Source organism: Mercenaria mercenaria, chromosome 2, assembly GCF_021730395.1.
Source record: "Mercenaria mercenaria strain notata chromosome 2, MADL_Memer_1, whole genome shotgun sequence".
Classification (NCBI taxonomy): domain Eukaryota; kingdom Metazoa; phylum Mollusca; class Bivalvia; order Venerida; family Veneridae; genus Mercenaria; species Mercenaria mercenaria.
The window spans coordinates 61,461,717-61,474,837 of NC_069362.1; the positions used below are offsets into that span (position 1 = coordinate 61,461,717).

The following is a 13,121-nucleotide window of genomic DNA, read 5'->3' on the forward strand; positions in this document are numbered from 1 at the left end:
AAAAATCAACAGATTTGTACATAACAAACCAACCAATTGGTAGAATTTCATTAAACTTCTTATATTCTTCACCCCCCACCCACATTTTTTATTTTTAATTTTTTTTTAATTTTTAATTTTCCATCAGTATTTGTAATCAACATGTGAAGTTTTATATCCTCACCCAGTCACCCCTGCTGCCTCCCCCCCCCCCCACACCCCACCCCAAAAAAAAAACATTAATTTTCTGTTAAAATGATTTTGACTAATGAAATTATTTGCTTCTTAGTAACATCCTTAACTTTTTGCCAGGTATATTTTTTTGCCATTCCTCACCGCAAACCCTTTTGGTGGGGGATACCAATTCATTGAATTTGCTTGTTATTTTTGGGTTGGGAGGTCGAAGGTCACATTCAATTTATAGCGGAAAATAGCTTCCCAAGTCAATAACTGGATGATGCTATGGCCTAGTACTTACTTCAAAGGATGATATATATATATATATATATATATAGCCTCTTTTGCTTCAGGTGTCAGTAGGGCAAAGCAAAAACTTGAGCCAAAAAATAAAATATATATATATTGAATATATGAAGATACTTTATTTTTAATTTACTGTACCTATTAACTTAATTTCATGGTATAGTTACCCCGCCATGGCTAACAAGATAGCTTGATTTAAACAAACACTATTTTTTTTGCCATGTTCCTCGGGACTGATGTTACATATTTTATGCATTTCAGATTAATATATGATAGTTATGGTCAGACAGTTGGTCTGGTAAAGAGACTAGGACCACAGGAGTTTGATTTACCTCAGAATGTTATAGACATCATATACTCACAAACACTCTGCTGGTAAGTTTGATCTATTTTTAGATATCATATACTCACAAACACTCTGCTGGTAGGTTTGATCTATTTTTAGATATCATATACTCACAAACACTCTGCTGGTAAGTTTGATCTATTTTTAGATATCATATACTCACAAACACTCTGCTTGTAAGTTTGATCTATTTTTAGCTCGACTATTCGAAGAATAAGTAGAGCTATCCTACTCACCACGGCGTCGGCGTCGGTGTCGGCGTCGGCGTCACACCTTGGTTAAGTTTTTTGTACCAGTCCACATTTTGACAAAGTCTTTCGAGATAAAGCTTTGAAACTTTCAACACTTGTTTACCATCACCATGGCCAGTTATAGGCAAGAGCACATAACTCCATCAAGGATTTTGGCTGAATTATGGCCCCTTTTGACTTAGAAATCATGGTTAAGTTTTTTGTACCAGTTCATATTTTGACAAAGTCTTTTAAGATAAAGCTTTGAAACTTTCAACACTTGTTTGCCATCACCATGGCCAGTTATAGGCAAGAGTACATAACTCCATCAGGGATTTTGGCTGAATTATGGCCCCTTTCGACTTAGAAATCTTGGTTAAGTTTTTCGTACCAGTTCATATTTAGACAAAGTCTTTTGAGATAAAGCTTTGAAACTTTCAACACTTGTTTACCATCGCCATGTCCAGTTATAGGCAAGAGCACATAACTCCATCAAGGATTTTGGCTGAATTATGGCTCCTTTTGACTTAGAAATCGTGGTTAAGTTTTTCGTACCAGTTCATATTTTTTGTAAAGTGTTTGACATATGGCTTTGAAACTTTTATCACTTGTTTAGTATAATAGTCTCTATCTGTAGGAAAGAGAACATAACTCTGTCATCTATTTTGGCTGAATTATGGCCCTTTTTGGACTTTGAAATTGGTTCTGTTTTCATACAAGTCCATGTTTTGTCAAAACTATTTGACATACCGCTTTTAAACTTTGAACACTTGTTTATTATTATGATTTCCATCTGTAGGCAAGAGTACATAACTATTTTGACTGAATTATGGCCCTTTTTGGACTTTGAAATTGGCTCATATATTGCCATTTAGTGCAAGACTTATCGAAATCAAAGTAATACAGGAACATTGTTTGTCTAATCTATTTATTTCTTTTGTCTGAATATCTGTTGAAATATTTTGACCCCGCTCTTCAATCAATTCTTCGAATAGTCGAGCGCGCTGTCATCAGACAGCTCTTGTTAGATATCATATACTCACAAACACCGTGCTGGTAGGTTTGATCTATTTTTAGCTCGACTATTCGAAGAATAGTCTAGCTATTCTACTCACCCTGGCGTCGGTGTCAGCGTCACACCTTGGTTAAGTTTTTGCATGCAAGTACATACAGCTATCATTTAAAGGCATATAGCTTTGAAACTTATTTATTCTTTTTCAAGGTCAGTTACCAACCTCACTGGGTCAAGTTCCATAACTCTAACATTAGCAAATTATGCCCCCTTTTGGACTTAGAAAATTCTGGTTAAAGTTTTACATGCAAGTTACTATCTCCAAAACTAATACAGATATTGAATTGAAACTTCACATGTGTCTTCGTGGTTATAAAACTAGTTGATAGCATCAAGTCCCATAACTCTGACCTTCATTTTGGCCAAATTATGCCCCCTTTTGGACTTAGAAAATTCTGGTTGAAGTTTTGCGTGCAAGTACATACAGCTATTACTAAAAGGCATATAGATTTGAAACTTATTTTTTCTTTTTCTAGATCAATTACCTACCTCACTGGGTCAAGTCCAATAACTCTGACATGTATTTTGGCCAAATTATGCCCACTTTTGGACTCAGAAAATCCTGGTTAAAGTTTTACATGCAAGTAACTCTCTCCAAAACTACTACAGATATTAAATTAAAACTTCACATGTGTCTTCCGGGTTATAAAACTAGTTGATAGCACCAAGTCCCATAACTCTGACATGTATTTTGGGCAAATTATGCCCCCTTTTAGACTTAGAAAATCCTGGTTAAAGTTTTGCATGCAAGTACATACAGCTATTACCAAAAGGCATATAGCTTTGAAACTTATTATTCTTTTTCTAGGTCAATTACCAACCTCACTGGGTCAAGTTCCATAACTCTTAACATGTATTTTGAGCAAATTATGCCCCCTTTTGGACTTAGAAAATTCTGGTTAAAGTTTTACATGCAAGTTACTGTCCCCAAAACTAATGCAGATATTGAATTTAAAATTAACATGTTTCTTTGGGGTTATAAAACTAGTTGATAGCATCAAGTCCCATAACTCTGATATGTATTTTGGTCAAATTATGTCCCCTTTCGAACTTAAAACTCTTTTGATATTTAACATTTTGGGTAATAATTTCCTGCTTCTGTGACAATATTTCGAATAGTCGAGCTTGGCTGTCTTACGGACAGCTCTTGTTAGATATCATATACTCACAAACACTCTGCTGGTAGGTTTGATCTATTTTTAGATATCATATACTCACAAACACTCTGCTGGTAGATTTGATCTATTTTTAAACATTGTAAACCTAAAACACTCTCTTAGTATGTTGAAATTATTTATCTTTCACTTATTAATTAAAACTATAGTTATATTAATTTTGTGGATACGGCAAATAAGCATCGATATTACATTTTATCTTCAGAGGTTGGATTCTTTAATTCACATCTCAAAGAAACAGTCACTTTTAGCAAAAGCATGAAATTTTGTGCCCTCAAAATGAACTGATTTTACAGTAATGGATATTTATCAGTTTATGGTATGTATGTTCATGTATATATTTCAGGCTAGGGATGTTTTTCAGTCCACTTATTCCACTGATGACATTCATGAAGTGCTTTATTTTCTTCTATCTCAGAAAGGTGAGATATTTTCTAAATCATTAATATCATAGGGAATGTCATAATAGCGCTTTGATCTGGGCATTTTGTATCAGGTCTAGTTGGTTGTGTTACATTTTGGATCTCCAGAGTCTGAAGGATGTAGGGGATAAAAAAGGTAAAATAACCAACCAAACATGATACAAAAGTTCCAGATTAATGCACTAGCGTATTTTTCCATTCATGCTTACCACTTACAAAAAATAGTCCATCAAACGGACCAATTACCGGTAAGATATGGATTTAGAAAGAAAATAGTGTATCAAACCAACCAACCAGGATATGGATTCAGAGAACACTTGAGTCTATGATACAATATGTTGGAAAAACTTTTTTTGTAATTGCAGTGGAAATCCCAGAAATAAGGGAGCGGGACATTAAAGTTAGTTAGAACATAATTTTGTATTCGGTTGTGTTCTAGATAGAGCAGTTTCTAATTGAAGTGGAATTATACGCATTTTTCAAGTAAATGCGTGTGTAAAAAGGATGGAGGAAATTATAGCTTTTAACTAAATATACCAAACTCTTCCTGTTACTAGTAAGAAATAATAAGTTTCCAAATACGACTTTTCTTGTTTTGAGTGGGGCAGTCTTTTTAAGAAAAGTTGCTTCCCTTCTGCTCCAGAAATCCCTAAATATAGGTAAGGGAGATCACTGCGTAGAAGATTGAAGAAAAGAACTGTTATTTTATTAGTCCGATTTCTTTATTTCTAAAGCATCAACTTCAAATAATTACTTATCATTAATTAAACACATTTAAATGCACAGCAATAAAAAATTGCTTTTATAAAACATTCACCAGAAACACACTGTGTGCAGTAAGATGCCCATCATGCCACATTAAGTACGCTAATAAGTTAGAATTTTTACATACTCATTTTTGTTCTTCATTAAGTTACTTTTGAACTGGAAAACATCTGTATTCAATATTTTTCCATACGGATGTGTTCGGTGTGTGATATCTCTTTATTAACTATTGATATTTTAATTAACGCCAGTTTTAGGATGAAAATAACTGTCCGTGTAGAAAGTAAAGATATAAAGCTCTGGTTTAATGTATATTGTGTTTGTAGTGGACGTTGCTGAAGAATTGTGCACACACGGAGCAGGCATACCGCACGTCAAGGTCACACTCACTGTTCATGTTTGTGTTGTTAGTCTCCTTCATACTGGCTACAGTTCCCGTAGGATATATGATTAGCAGGTACTTCTTCTATTCTTTGTTAAACATTTAGAAAGTTTCCAGTTTTTGCAATATTTACGTCCCTTGAAAAAAAGTGACGGCCATTTTAGGGTCAACATTCTAGATACCTTATAGAGATACATGTAGTTTACAAAATCACCAAATATCTGAGTATTTTTATGCCCCCGGCATCTACTGATGCGGGAGGCATATAGTGATTGTCCTGTCCATTCATTCGTTCATCCGTTCTTCCTTCGTGCATCCGTTAACCAAATTGGACCGTTTCGTCTAGCATCAATACCACTTACTAGAATGACTTGATACTAATGCAGATGTAACCTGTGACCATTCCTCATCTTCAGACATCACCTGACCTCAGTTTGACCTTGAACTTGACCTCGTTTTGGACTTAGGTTGTTTTGTATTGACAAGGCTGCCACCGGGGGCATCAAGCGTTTATTGAACGCAGCTCCTTGTTTTCTTTCATATTTTGACTTTAGCACAACAAACCTTTCTGTAAACCAGTCAGTAGTGCAAACTGTGGACTTGCAATTTATAAAAGGAGACCTTGATAAACTAATACATCTTTCTGAGCAAAAGTGAACAGCTGTCTTTCAAAATATTATATTCCTTTAGCTTCTACATTGTGATTGTTTGTCCCAAGAATTCATTGTGTATGCATGTCTGTCTTATTTTACAAATAGTTAATACATGAATGTGTAGAGAATAATGCTGTCCGAGTATTTAGAAAGTTCTCTCACTTGTGAATACTAAATATTACATTTGCCATTTGTGGAAACGTCGCATCTTCTTTTCATTGTTTTGATTTTGTACTGAATAAAGTAAAAATCTTCACTCTATCCTTCAAGCTGATAAGAGACCACAAAATATTAACTTTACTATGAATTTATTTTCTGAAATTTCCCAGAATTATTTTTTGCATCGCCATTTTAAAAATCAGAAGTGTTTAATGGCTCTATTTTTATTCATATTTCAGTATTGCACCAAGTCAGAGCTGTGGGCCATTTCGTGTATATAGTTCATCCAACTACACAATGTTTGATTCTTTATCTAACACAGTGAAATCATGGCCAGAGACACTCAGAGATATACTGCTCTTTCTTAGTTCTGTGGCCTTTCTTGTACCTGCTATTATTATATTATGGTAAGATATACTGTACTAAATAACATGTTTTGCAGTGAATTATTTAAATGTTAGAGGGAAATATATCTGGTATTACAATGTGAAAATTGCCCGCCCGCTTAGCTCAATGGGGAGAGCGCAGATCTACAGATTATGGGGTTGTGAGTTCGAGTCCTGGGCGAGGCGTATGTTCTCCATGACAATTTGATAAAACTTGAAAGTCATTGTGTCTGAAATCATTCGTCCCCTACCACTGTTTCATGTTGGGAAGTTACAGTGAGGAAAACAGGTTTGTACTGGTACTGAATCCAGGAACACTGGTTAGGTTAACTGCCTGCCATTAAATAACTGAACTGCTGTTGAAAAATGTTGTTAAACCCAAAACAAACAAACAAACAATGTGAAAATTATCAAAATTTAATATAGTTTTCACTGGTAAGAAAATGAGTAAATTTAGTCAAAACATGAAATAAAAAGAAAATTTGATTGTTATACATGTAAGATCAAAATGTCTTTTTAAAATTGCTTGTATTTTTTGATAGCTTTTACAGAATTATAGGATACATGTTATTGTAGGCTTCATTTTGTAAAATGTCATAGAAATTTATATATTTATTATATACCTTTCTATAAATAGTAACATCGTAATGTTACAGTTACATAAATAAAACATGATGTTTTCAAGTGTTACTGGCACAATGTTCCAAATAAAGTTACTGGCACACTTCCAGTCAGTGACAGGTCAGCTCATTCTTGCGTCACCATCATATAGCAGTGTATATAATAAAAAGGGCACACCCTAGTTTCACAATGGCCCCAGAACTATTATTGTGCTAGGTGTACCATTATGGCCAGAAAGTATGTCCCGGCTGTACATTAACCGCTTATTTATCTCTAAATCTACACTAAAGAAACAACAATACAACTTCAGACTATATTTTGATTAAGTTAGCACAACTGGCCTAGAACATTAGACATGATTATACACATAATTATGAAGATGATACATAAATTTACATGAAATGTCTGGTGTAGGCTGGGCCAGCGTGCTTCCTTCTTTCTTAGTTTTAGGGTTTGCTTGATAGCCGTAAGCCCATAATAAAACGTAGGTGGAAGAGTAGTTAGAATTTGTATCTGAGACCCGTATTTGATCCCCTGAAAGGTCAGCACATTCTTCCGTCAGTTTCATACAGCAGTGTACCTATTTAATAAAAAGGACACACCCTAGTTTTGTAATGAACCCTGGACCATTACTAGGTGTGCCATTATGGCTAGAAAGTTGTGTCCCAGCCAAAGAATAATCTGTTACTTTATGTTTCAGTTTGCTCATGTACTATTTCTGGTTACTGGGATCAGGATACAAAAGAAGAGAGGAAATTCTCAGTGATCAACTTAAAATGGTAATGTTGTTTTAAAACAAAACAAAACAAAAACACAGAGAGAGATTAATACTCTGCATAACATTTTTCCCCTATTTCTCCAAGTGCACATTGTTTTCAGTAGTCAGTTAAAACATCTTGATTGTTCATTTGCTCTTATCATATATAGTATTAATAATAAACGGTAGAAGGAATCCTGACCAGTTCTCAACCATGATTATAAAAAACGAATCTGGAAAAAAAACCCTTCTAATGATGTAGAATTCTTTAATTTACAGGTATCCAAAGATAAACAGTTTTTATTAGCCAGAGTGAATGAAGTACTGATGCATGCGGAGACTTGAACTTCATCTTCTACCTGTGTTCTGATGACATTTAACAACCTATGCAATCTTATAATCGAGTGAGAGAAATTGAGATTGGGGTGTACTCCTTGTATGAGTCATTTTGGAGAGTTCAGATGAGTTTCTCTAGGAAATGACATCACTGCTGCCTGCTAGGAGTGCATGGGTACTGTGCAGTGGATCCTATACAAAGAATGGAATAAACAGTAAAAAACCTATTGCTCAAAGTTATAAGGGGATGAGCAAAATGCTTGTATTTTTTTAGGGTTCCAAGAGATCTAAACATTAACTATTGAGTTTGTTAGTGACTGTGCATGGAAATATGTGGGGGTCAGTATGCTAAATGGAGGTGGGTAAGGCGTTAGCTGAGTTCCCATATTTATCATTCTTACCACACTTATTTCTGTGGAGGTTCACAAACAAACCCTATAATTGATTTGTTTTATTGGCCACTTTCTTTAGCCAAAAATAACATGAAAATCTATTGACCCTCCAGGGTCACCATGTGACCACCTTTTATCCAATGAAAATGCAAGAATCTTTTTGAGAAAACAGCTGCGACTGCATGAATGGCTTGAATGAGCCTGCATGCTGGAGTCATTGATGTTCAAGCTAGTGGTGTTTCACTGTAAAGCATGTTTTTATCGGTTTGAAATTTACAGAAAAGTGCACAGACTATACACTTTTTTTACAGCTGAGTTAAATGCTACATGTTTCAACATGTAGTTTATATGATTATATGGGCATGATAAGAAATTTGTGCAATTTACATTATTATAATTATGTAAATTTTTAGATTTTTAGAAAAACTATATCTTGTGTATGGTTATATGATTTGGTGCAAGTATGTGTTTGATGGAAATAGAATCAATATTATTTTACCTCCTACTAACATCTGCCTGTTTATTTGGTCAGTTGAAAACCATATGTTTTCCATACACTGCTGTCGGATTCACTTTGCATTTTACAAGAGTTACTTCCCTTGTTTCTGTTCACAGAATTGTTTTCATGGAAGTTAGTTACGAACACTAGAAAATGCTGAATTAATCCTTATGTATCAAAAAATAACACGTACAGAATGCTTTTTTTTTTTTCAGCTTTAAATGTTTTCACTACCACCATCAAAATTTTGAAAACATTTCATTTAATTTTGTTCTGTAGTCACAATCATTGCAAGGGAATGACCATCAAGATACTAAGATCAGTTCTCGGATATATCAGTCAGTTACCTTAAATTCATAAAATAAAATGAGAAAAAAGAAACGATCTTTTTTCACATAAAGGTAGTGCGTAAGATAAATTTGGTCTAGCCTCATATGGAATTCACTTACAGTGTATATTCTATATTTAAGGTTAACAACAAACTGTGTTTTTCTTTTACATTTAGATCTGAAAATAAATTCATATAAAATAGTTCTTAAGTTTTTTTTATGGGCATGATAAGACTTTGTGCAATGTATATAAATACTGCGAATTTTGTATTTTTAGCATCAAAAATTCATGTATCTGATTGTTTGCTTGAAGTACTACTGTTACATTCTTGAAGGGCGGAGTGGTTAAGGTTGCTGCCTTTAATATTGCATGCCCCTTTCATCACTATAGGATTTAAATGTAGCTTCGGGTGTAGAATTCTTTCATGTGAGCAAGCCATCCAGCTAGCTTATTGAATGATGGCGGTTCTACCAAGATGCCCACCATTGATGAAGTAGTGTCTGGAGGGGCACCTTGGGTCTTCCGCCGTGTTTGCAAAGAAGTTACGTTAATTAATATATAATACCACATCAGCTAATTCTGTTTGTAGAAATAGTGAACTTTCACAAAATGTCTGTATATACAGTATGTCGTGTGCCAATAGTGTAATAGTGTCCTTATGATCAAAGCATTGTTTTTAGCTCACCTGTCACATAGTGACAAGGTGAGCTTTTGTGATCACCCTTCGTCCGTCGTCTGTGCGTCCGTCAGTCCGTCCGTCCGTCCGTCCGTCAACAATTTCTTGTCTGCACGATAGTGGTTTCATTTACGATTTTATTTTAACCAGACTTGCACACAACTTGTATCACCATAAGATCTCGGTTCCTTTCTTGAACCGGCCAGATCCCATTATGGGTTCCAGAGTTATGGCCCCTGAAAGGGCCAAAATTAGCTATTTTGACCTTGTCTGCACAATAGCAGCTTTATTTATGATTTGATTTTTACCAAACTTGCACACAACTTGTATCACCATAAGATTTTGGTTCCTTTCTTAAACCGGCTAGATTCCATTATGGGTTCGAGAGTTATGGCACCTGAAAGGGCCAGAATTAGCTATTTTGACCTTGTCTGCACAATAGAAGCTTCATTTATGATTTGAATTTAATCAAACTTGCACAAAACTTGTGTCACCATAAGATCTCGGTTCTTTTTTTAAACCGGCCAGATCCCTTAATGGGTTCCAGAGTTATGGCCACTGAAAGGTCCAAAATTGGCTATTTTGGCTTTTGCAGCCATATAGAGACTTCATTTATGGTTTGATTTGATACAAACTTCCAAAATATCTTCAACAACAATAGATCTTGAATTCCATGACAAATCAGATCCAATCATAGGTTCCAGAGTTATTTTATATCTGATTACCTCCCCTGATTGTAATCAAAATGGATTTATATCAGTAAGTACTTATAGGACATATTTGAAATTTCATTATTGTCATAAGTTGGACTGAGCCAATCAGGGTAGATAACTATGGACTGATTTTATGTCAAATTACCTCCCTTTATTTCAAATTAAACTGGGTATTTCTCCGTAACTAATGAAGATACTGATCTGAAATTTCATTTATGTCAACAGATTTATTTGGCAGGTCCTTATTTTGTTCACTTACAATAATTTGTTTTTAGCTCACCTGAGCACAAAGTGCTCAGGGTGAGGTATTGTGATCGCTCACCGTCCGGCGTCCGTCCGTCCGTCCGTCCGTCCGTTGTACGTCCGTCCGTTGTACGTCCGTCCGTTGTACGTCCGTCCACACTTTCCTTTAAACAACATCTCCTCCTAAACCAACAGGCCAATTTTGATGAAACTTCACAGGGATGTTCCTTGGATGGCCCCCTTTCAAAATTGTTCAAAGAATTGAATTCCATGCAGAACACTGGTTGCCATGGCAACCGAAAGGAAAAAACTTTAAAAATCTTCTTCTCAAAAACCAGAAGCCCTAGAGCTTAGATATTTGGTGTGAAGCATTGCCTAGTGGACCTCTACCAAGTTTGTTCAAATCATGACCCCGGGGTCAAAATTGACCCCGCCCCAGGGGTCACTTGATTTTACATAAGAAAATCTTAAAAAATCTTCTTCTCAAAAACCAGAAGCCTTAGAGCTTAGATATTTGACCTGTAGCATTGCCTAGTGGACCTCTACTAAAATTGTTCAAATCATGACCCCGGGGTCAAAATTGACCCCGCCCCAGGGGTCACTTGATTTTACATAGGAAAATCTTCAAAAAATTTCTAAAAATAAACCAGAAGGCCTAGAGCTTAGATATTTCACATGTAGCATTGCCTAGTGGACCTCTACAAAATTTGTTCAAATCATGGCCCCCGGGGTCAAAATTGACCCCGCCCCAGGGGTCACTTGATTTTACATAGGAAAATATTTAAAAAATCTTCTTCTCAAAAACCAGAAGCCCTAGAGCTTAGATATTTGACATGTAGCATTGCCTATTGGACCTCTACTAAAGTTGTTCAAATTATGACCCGGTGGTCAAAATTGACCCCGCCCTAGGGGTCACTTGACTTTACATAGGAAAATCTTCAAAAGTTTTCTAAAAATAAACCAGAAGGCCTAGAGCTTAGATATTTCACATGTAGCATTACCTAGTGGACCTCTACAAAATTTGTTCATATCATGACCCCCTGGGTCAAAATTGACCCCGCCCCAGGGGTCACTTGATTTTACATAGGAAAATCTTCAAAAATTTTCTAAAAATAAACTAGAAGGCCTAGAGACTAGATATTTGACATGTAGCATTGCCTAGTGGACCTCTACAAAATTTGTTCAAACCTTGTCCCCCGGGGTCAAAATTGACTCCGCCCTAGGGGTCACTTGATTTTACACAGGAAAATCTTAAAAAAAAATTCTAAAAATAAACCAGAAGGCCTAGATCTTAGATATTTGACATGTAGCATTGCCTATTAGACTTTTACAAAGTTTATTCAAATCATGACCCTGGGGTCAAATTGACCATGCCCCATGGGGTTACTTGATTGTACATAGAAAAATCTTCAAAATTTTCTAAAAATAAACCAGAAGAGCTTAGATATTTGACATGTAGCATTGCCTAGTGGACCTCTACAAAAAGTTTTCAAATCTTGTTTTTAAAGTTACTTAAAGAAAATTTCAACTATATTTTCTCATAATTCTTTTGATTGATTTCTATTATGATCTTTTGACCTTGAAGACTTGTCCTTAAGTGCAATGATAACAGGTGAGCGATATAGGGCCATCATGGCCCTCTTGTTTTAATTACTTCCCTTTTACGTTACTATAAATAGCTTATTTTTAGTAACTTTTTTATTATTGGCTGTAGGGAAAAACCGAGACCACTTTTCGGTGATACAACATGGATGGTACCTCTAATTTTTAGGTGTATTTTGACATATCTGTACCTTGTAAGCATTTTTTTTCTTTTTGGTTAAATTTCTTCCCTTTGTTGTTCCTGTCCTTTGGTCTTAGATATTTTTTCTGAGGACCTTCTTGTTCTCAAGTGCAATGATAACAGGTGAGCGATATAGGGCCATCATGGCCCTCTTGTTTCAGTATGTGATATTTTGTATTTTTCCATGTTGAATATGTTGTACAGTCTACTGTCTTCCATGTCGAGTGTCTTGAAATTGTTTGTCATTGCATGTATAACAAAGGTTGTATTTAAGTGATATTTAAAAAATATTTACGGCATTTTTATATCCGGGAGTTTGTAAACATTTATCAGTGCATTTTAAGTTCTCTCTCTCTCTGTATATATATACAATGTATATATGTAAGTTATTTTAATGACCATGTGTGAAATATATTAAAAATCAAAATTATTGTTAATATGCACAATTGAAACATATATTACCAAAGAATAAAAATTGATTAAAATGAAATAATCAGGTTAGTTTTCTAGAGTGAAATACATAATGTTGTACATGTTAAAAGATTAGAGTAAAAATACTGTAAAATTTCAAAATACTACCAAACAGAAATATTAGAAACCTAGAAAACAAATTGATGTCAGCCTCAAAGATTTCATAATTCACCACATGGTCCAGCTTTAGTTATTGCCAGTGTAAAAATCTCAAAAGCTGTGTCAGTGAAATCCATTTGAGCTGCACC

At 35.0% G+C, this 13,121-nt stretch overlaps 1 pseudogene; it reads left to right on the plus strand.

The window, feature by feature from the left end:
• The window catches only part of LOC123564062 (transmembrane channel-like protein 7), an 86,243-nt pseudogene extending 73,348 nt beyond the window's left edge, over positions 1-12,895 (plus strand).
• The last annotated feature ends 226 nt before the right edge of the window (positions 12,896-13,121 follow it).